An 8,858-nucleotide genomic window follows, 5' to 3' on the forward strand; every position below is an offset into this window, starting at 1 on the left:
TAAGTTTTGATCTTGGAATTTTCTGATACTGTTAACAATTTGGTAAATTTCCAATACTAGTGCCATATGCAAATTATGCATTTTGAAACTTTCAATTGTCATTTTTTTGGGACCGTTCTATTACCAGGTATTTTTTTCCATATAAATCTGTTTATATTCATCTACTTGATGGAAAAGTTTGGAGAAAGGCTAGCCTGAGCCAACAGCAATGTTGGGAAATGAGAGGATTTTGTCCAAATAGACTATATTGGTAGACATTGCTGAATTCACCAAAATCTTTTCATTCTGGCCCTCGGGTGCATGAGTTATTAGCTCAGTAGGGTGAATCTAGCTTTTAAAAGCAAATTCATATTAACCAAACTCCTGGCACTATGAAAAAGCCAGATGATCACTGTTTCAACATGACAAGCAGAACCATTCTGGTGAATGAGAATTCTCATGTGAGCATGACTAGTTCATTCTTTTTCAGTTGACTAAAACCAAATCATGATCTAAAATTTGCTTTGTGAGAAGAACAAGGTGAGTGAATTTAAAACTAAGTTTTTAGTAAAGGAGGCGAAGACAAGTCAATTCAATCCCTATAGAGATTCCTTGAACAATGATGCTTGTGTTGTCAGCACTACAGGAGAAGTAAGAAGAAAATTTATTGAAAGACTGATCTTGCAAAGACGGGAGAGCCAGAATTACAAAATGAGCAAGAAGAGATTAAGACTGTGCCAGAGCTGTACTAGGGAACTCGGTGAGCAGAGTTATGCTGCTTATGGCTATAGTTGGCACCGGTCACTCGGGCCACCGGTGCATCTCCAACACTGGGTCCTTTATACCTGATGTGCCACAGCTGTGTTCTGTAGCCAGAACAGTGTCTCTACTGCTTCTTCTCTGTCCTTTTAGGGGCTGGTAGGTGCTTCCAATTGGCTGAGCCTCCTACCAAGACACCTGCTATATGGATATCCTAAGCCTAGAAACAGAGTTTAGATACTGGATGGCCAAAAAGAAAAAAAAAAAAAAAAAAAAAAAAGAAAGGTAGCAAATATTCATCAGAACTTCTTTTTTTTTTTTTTTTTTTTTTTTTTTCATCAGAACTTCTTGCAGCTACAATAGGCATCCCCTCCCCCAGACAGAGGTCGGTCAGGAACTGCTGACAGTGTTGCTGGGCTTCCAACAGTCCCCAGGTCAGTGTCAGACAGACCTAATATCAAGTTCCAACTCTGACACTTTCTTACATTGTTGGGAAATGAATGAAAAATACTTAGCACACTGCTTGGCATTGGGTAAGTGTTCATCAAGTGGAAGTTATTCTTGTTTTCACATCTGTACAAACCTCCCATCCTTCTCATTCAGCCGCCCTCTCTGCAGCAGGTTTAGTCCTAGAGGTCTGGCAGATGAGTGAGTAGTTATGAGCTGGTTTCATAGCTACCCTGTCAGGGACAATGCAGTTTTCCTTATTTCCAAGTCCTAGAGAAAGCTTGACTCAGTGTCTGCTGACAATGTTTACAAGGACTGTTGTAAAAAGAATAAGTAAGTTTACACTTGAGAAAATGCCTCATGTTTTACACAGTACATTTTATACTAGGAATTCTATAGGTATAAACTTTTATTTCCTTTTGCCCAGAATGTTCCTTTCAGCTTTCATACTCCAAAATAAAATTAGAAGTAAAAATATTAATCGATTTGTAATTTCGCTTGCCATCACAAATGCATTCCTTAACCTCTTATCCTCAATCAGGTACAGTGATCCAGGTACTGCATCCTGGATGGGGGTGGAGCAGTAAATGTGATACACATCCTATTATATCAGTGCAGGGTAAGATTTGGTTTTAATGTGATTTAACAAACCATTTCAAATTTAGAACAATTTAGAAGTGTATTTTCTCCCTCATTCTTGGAAGATATGAATGGATCTCTCCTAGCAGGAAATGCAAAAACATCTCTGCAAAAATTTTTTAAGCATCTATCCTGTGCCTAAACCATTATAGGATTGTGTGATCTAACTTGATTCTCAAAACAGCTCTGTGAAATCAGAGTTATTTATTGTTTCCACTTTAAAAAAGATAGAAGGTAGGTAATTTTATTTCATTTTAAACCTGCTTAAAGAGACTTACAGAGTATTTTTCTAGGTCCTTGTGTTTTCCTAGACTAACACCAAGGGGTTTGACATAGTTTTCTAGTTTTTCCCTTCTAACAGTGACACCGAAAGCTCTCAGATTCACTAGTGGAGAAACAAGAGAGCTTATCCCCCACCTGTGTGGAAACCAATGCCAAGCAGCTTTCCGGTGTAACATCTATTGATCATGCAGGCAGCGTAACAGAGCAGCTGCACCCACACACAATGAAGCCAGACTGCCTGGGTTCGAATCACAGCTCTGTCACTGATTGGCTGCATGACCTTGGGAAAGCCACTTAACTCTTCTGTGCCTTAGATTCCTCATCAGTAAAATAGAAGATAATGAGGTAGGTACTATGATTTTACTCATTTTACAGCTGAATAAACAAAAGTCTTAACGAGGTGGGAAGTAGCAAATGGAAATTTTTCAGGTTAGAGCCTGTATTTCATCATTACGTTTCTTCCACATCTTCTTACATGATATTAGTAGCACATAGATGTCTAATAAAGACCTCTTAGATTAACAAATAATCTCAATCTCTTGGGTGTTTTGGGGGAGGGAGTTAGGAAACTGTGAAAAAAGAGAGTTTAGCCATGTTTGTCTCTAAGTCTCCAATAATAAAGGTATTGAGACCTTTTTCCTACATGGTATAGATCTTTCTCTTTAAGGAGGCAGAGACATATTTGACACAGGGTGGTATTTTAAAGGCAGGCTTACAAGGGATTGAATCACGGATCCACTACCTAGAGTTCTTATGGCTTTGGGGAAATTACTTAACTATTTGGCTTCAACATTTTTATGTGTAAAATGGGGAAGGCAATACCGAAATACAAAATAGGATTGTGCACGAAATTACCTAATTCATGTATGTGCACACAGATGTGCATTCTTTTCCCGTGTGAGTAGGTAGAGAAGCTCTTCTAAAAGAAGGTTGAAGTGAAATTAAATCCATGGCACAACTTGTCATGTCCTTCTTATGCACAATTAGAGTACTAAAGACTGTTGTCGATAAGTTTGATCTTGTGTACCACTGTGATGACAATGGTGGGGTCAAATTATTTTTCAATATTAAAAATTATACCTAAAATAAATGAAAACATTGCCACTGATTGCTACCTTGAATGTCTAGGTATAAATTGTTCTATTGAGATAAAGACAAATGTGAGGCAACCATATGTAAAACAGGCCCATCAAACACCAGAAAGTCAATAAGAAGTATTTTTTAGTATAGTGTAGAGAAACTGCTAATCTCAGAAACCTAGTAATGAGCTTTCACAGGTTGGAGAATAAGAAATGTTGAATTAGCTAAACCTAAAAGGGAGGAAGAAATATTAGGATCATTTACAAAAGAAATAATAAGGCAAACAGGAAAGTCAAGAGACTGCAGACCAATAAATTTCTCTAGTAGCTGTATTAGTTTTTGTTTACTTTTCATTTCTAATCAATACTACAGAGAGCAACAGAGGTGCACAATGTAACAAAGAGAGAAATAAAGAAAATTAAGGAACAGGAAGAGAGATGAGTTATAAAATTTAGAGCTTTGGGGAAAGATCCCAGAAAAATAACAGTTTAAATTCTTGAAGGGAGAAAAGGAAAAAAAAAAAGTTAGTGGAAAGTTCTTAGCAGATTTGTGAGATCTGGAAAAAGAATACTGAGTATAAAATATCTACGGATGAAGGAGATTTTTACTCATCCAAGACACCTTACATAAGACATTATTTAAACTACTACTACAAAATACTCTATATAAGAAAAGGAAGATTTAAGTTTTAAGCTTTCTTTGGCAGCCACTGACCGGAGTTTCAATCGGCATTCAAAATCTTTATCTCAAGATAAAGCATCAAATAGAAATAATTAATCAATGTTGTAAAAGCACCATCCATGAAAGACATCAACTCTTTAGCCCTTAGATGTGAATCTTAGAGTTGTCAAGTACCAGAATGCAGTGTTAAATCTGCAAAATCCTCCGAAAACCCAAATAATTTACATTGTCATTTATCGTCACTCTCAGAAAAATGCAGTGTTCCTTAACGACAGAATTATAAAAAAAAAAAATTTAAGTAACCTTAAATAAGTAACTCCTTGGATTTGATGCTACCAACTCCAATCCAGCTACCGTGACTTGTGGTGGGGTTTCTAATGCTGTATATTTAAAATTTCCATCCCATTTATCATCCCATTTACCCTTTACTCACGGAAAGTATTTGAAACGTAGAAGAGTTACCTGGAATGTTTATTTTCTCCTCTAAGCTGTTGAAAGTACTCTTTACCACTCTGAAAGGTCTAAGCAATAGAACAGATGCCACAACTACTAGTGTGTCTGGCTGTAAAATTTTCACTGACTACCTACCTATTTTTAAAAATTATAAATCTAGATTAACCAAGTCGACAGAATCATGTTAACTCTTAATGTCGGTTTTTCACATGTTAGTAATGCCTGGCAGCAAAGCTATATTTGAATGTACTTTCATGAAACAAAGAATAAAAGAAATTTGGATGCAATATTTGTCAAAGAATCACTAAATTCGTGGAGTCTATAGCTTTAACACATCTAAAAAGCACAATACACTTTTTTCAATAAGAGAGATTTATTTTTCACATGCTTTCCCAACTATACACTTGTATAGTGAAGATAATGAATTTAGACTATAGATACTGTAAAAAGAAAAAGACTATAGATATTGCTATACCACAATATTAGGACAAACATAATTAGGATAAAAATTAGACTATTAATGTTGTTATACCTCAATTTTAGGACAAGCTATTAATAAGATTAATAGGAAAAACTGAATGAGAAGTTTAAAGATAACTTGACCATCAAAATCAGGCCGGCAACCTATAGGCCCAATCGCACCCATTGTTTATTTTTGTAAATAAAGTTTTATTGGAACACAGCCATGCTCAGTGTTAACATATTGCCTGTGACTACTTTCATTGCTACCATGGCACAGCTGAGTGTTGCGATGGACTCCATGGCCTGGAAAACTTAACTTTTTACTGTCAACAAAAAATCTTGCCATCTCCTGATCTTAAAGATCACTGGAAACAAATTTTATTTTACAACATTTCTTAAACCATGGAAACCTCATATCAAGACTAGGCCTTTTATTCAATTATTTACTATCCAATGTCTAGGGTACATGGAAAAATTTGTTGTTTTTCTTTCTCCTGAAGAAGCTCCATGATTGATTCAAAAGTTATGAATTTTGTGAAGAAGTCAAGATGAGAAAACTCTAGCAGATTGTCTAAGGGCTCTTTATTGGGATCAGCCTGAGAGTCCACAGCCTGTTCAAATACCGTTTTCTCAGTTTGTGTATCTGTATCTGAACATCCTTCTTGTTTGCGATTCACAGTTTTTGGATACTGGAATGATAAAGGCTCAAATGATTTTCATAGTAGTTCACGATTCAGAAAATTTAAGATTAACTGATCTGGACAAATCTTAATCTTTAGAGATAGGATTATGAGGCTAAGAAGTTTAAATAACTTTTCCTCCAAGCTGTATGACTAGAATTAAAAGCCAGAATTTCTGGCTCCCAGTTCAGAGGTTTTTCTTTGTGCAAGCCAATTTTTTAAAACAAAATTGTGACGTAAAAGTCAGAAAAGTTAAATACATGTGGAATTAAATATAGTAGGCAATTAAACTTTGTATTCCCTTCTAAAATGTGTATTATTTTCATGACTTTGAAGACAAAGATGGGGAGGTGAGATCTAGGTACTGGGCCTGGGTCTCTCAGGGTGGTGTGTGTGACAGTAGCAGAGCAGACTGTGCACAGTTTGACATGAACCCAGTTGAGTACCTTGGCCTAAAACCATTGCCAAATACCAAATTCAAAGAGACAGCCAGGAGAGTCAGCTGATCCCAATACTAAAGTTTCCCTAATGTCGTAAAGTTGGAAGCATTATGGTCTGCTCTTTCTTCATTTTTTCCACTTTTTGTGCTAGCTCCTCTTGTGTTTTTGAGAAGAGAGAAGGAATAGAGAAAAGAGCAAACACTTCTTTATCCAATTGACCAAAGTTGTTATTTTCTTATTGGCTGGTCACCCTGCTTTATACTCCTTGTACATGGATGTTATGTGGAGCATCATTCTCATGAGAGGTTTGACTTTTGAGTGGCTCCTCTAGGTACTGGTGTTTGCACTCACCACCTCGACCTATCCTGCTGCTCACAAGGTGCTCACAAGCATCCTTCTGGGATTGCCTCTTTCCCTCCCATGTTGTGGCCATCTTGGCAAAGCTGTTAATCCCAATATACCATCCATGGCCAGCTCTAGGGAGTGTGCATGGGCATCCAGCTTCTGTGCCTCTTGGGGACTGAGAATCTTGTGAAGTCTCTCTCTTCTAGTCACTGTGGTTAAGTGAAGCTATTGACCAAAATGCTGTTCTCCTGGTAGGGCAACTCATCTACATTTGCTTAAACACCATATAATATATCAACTAGGTATATCCCTAGAATAGGATGGGAGAGTATGGTCACAGTCAAAGAGGTGTTAAGGAAGTTTCAGCCCCTTCTCCAGAAGCCCTAGGGAAATGGCTGACTGCTGCTTAGATGTTCTTTAAAATGTAGAGTATTTAGTACATTTTTGTCTTAAGCTTTCAATCTTCACTATGATTACAGAACATGTTAGTACATATGAATTCACAACATGGGTGTTCTTCTTTGGCCATGCTATTATTAATGGGCAGTAGTGTTAGTTCCAATTTTTCTCTATTACCAAGAATGCTCCAGTGAGCATCCAGGGTTCATACCTCTGTGTGGATATGAATTATTTTTTTCATAGGGTAAATACCAGGAGGGAGAACTAACTGCTTAGTCACAGGGTATGAAAATTTAAAGTTTTAATATATATTGATAAATTGTCCTCCCTAAGTGACTATTCTAATTTATTTTCCCAAACCTCCAAAAATCATAAACATCTGCTCAAATACAGGATCAGGACTCTGCAATCACAGCAACAGTGAAATATCTCTTAAAACCCATTATATTGACAAATGTGAACTTTTATATACTGCTGGTGGGAAGGGAATGGAATAGGATTTAGGTAATGTTCACATCTGTCATTTTTTTCTCCAAATCGTCACCAAGAGAAATGTCAAAATATTGAAAAATTGAAACACTATTATAACAAACACCTGTAGACTCACCATCAATACACACATACACGCACTCATGCAAACACACACACATCTGAACCATTTGAGAAGATCAAGACTCCTTATTTCTAAACACATATATCTTAGATAGCATGTGTTGTTTTCTGTCTACTAAGTGAGGATGATTATTAGTTGTATGCTATATCTGTGAAGAAAAGGCAAAATAATGTATGTAAAGCGCGCAGAGCAGTACTCTGGTCATGGTGAGTACTCAAGTATACAAAAATGATACTCCTATTCCCCTAAACAAATATATGAAATAGACATGTGTGCATGCTTTTTCTCAATGAGTTTGTTTTTTAAGATTTATTTATTTATTTGACAGAGAGAATGCAGGAACCCACACTAACAAGGGGAGGGTCACAGGGAGTGGGAGAGAGAGAGAATCTCAAGGAGACTCCCATCTGAGCATGGAGCCTGAGGAGAGGCTGGTTCCTACAACCCATGAAATCATGACCTGAGCCAAAATCACCAGTCAGGCACTTAACCGATTGAGCCACCGAGGTGCCCCCTGTGTGTATTCTTAAATGAATATGTAGTTTTGTTTATATCTTGAGTTTATAAGCTGTTTTTTCCCCTGAGTGCTACTCTCTCTTTGAAGAGGTAAAATGAAGCCTGCAACATGTTAGATATCTCAGTGAAAATATCTAGATTAACGAATGCTATTTACTTATATATGAGAATCCACTCTACTGGTGGAAGAGCAACTTTAGCTAACTGGGTCCTTTTTCATCTTTTATTTTTTAACTAAAACCCACATGTGTGATGTTGGCCCATAAAAGAGAGACTATAGAATTTTCAAATATAAACAGTTAAACTAATGTCCTTTAAAAAAATGAAAAAAAGGCTAGTCCTCATGTTTCTTATAATTTTTTACCCTTCTTTGTTTCAGCTGACCATAGCGTTATTATTTAAAGGTAAAAATGCTCTCCTGAGTAGTTTGTTTGTTTGTTTGTTTGTTTTCCTGAGTAGTTTCAAATGATCCTCTAAAAGGAATATGTTTTTAGGAATCCTGAAGACAGAAAAAACCTCTTATAGAGTAGGTGCTCAGTAAACATTGGTTAATAGCAGTTAATTGCAGATATGAATTTTTAAATGAGTTGATAATGTTCTTTGTCAGGAAGATAAAATCTGCAATCCAACTCCTCCACAAAATAATGAATCTTTCATTGATTATTACAAGTCAGAAATTTGAGGTTGTCAAAAACTTTCAAACATACTAAAACCTTTGTTTTCATTATAAAAAAGGAACCTTTATCTTTCAGGAAGTAGTGTATTCCCCTTGCATATAAAACCCGGGCTGAAGCCAGGTAATCTGTTTGAAACAGTCTGTGAGAAACATCTTTTTACATAGATGTTGCTGCTAGAGACTGCAATATGCAGAGTGCTGGTTACAATAAAGTCTGATTAATTAACTTTTATTTTTTAATAATTCATATGCCATAGAATGCAAGTCAATCAGAAAATTACTTTCAGTAAAATTTTGCTACCGGATAATAAAATGAAGTCATTAGGAGCCTACATGACAGATAACCAAATAACAATTAAGAACCCAATTTTCTTTGCTGAGTTTGGACTTAAATAAAATCTTCACTT

Source organism: Canis lupus, chromosome 16, assembly GCF_011100685.1.
Source record: "Canis lupus familiaris isolate Mischka breed German Shepherd chromosome 16, alternate assembly UU_Cfam_GSD_1.0, whole genome shotgun sequence".
NCBI lineage: Eukaryota > Metazoa > Chordata > Mammalia > Carnivora > Canidae > Canis > Canis lupus.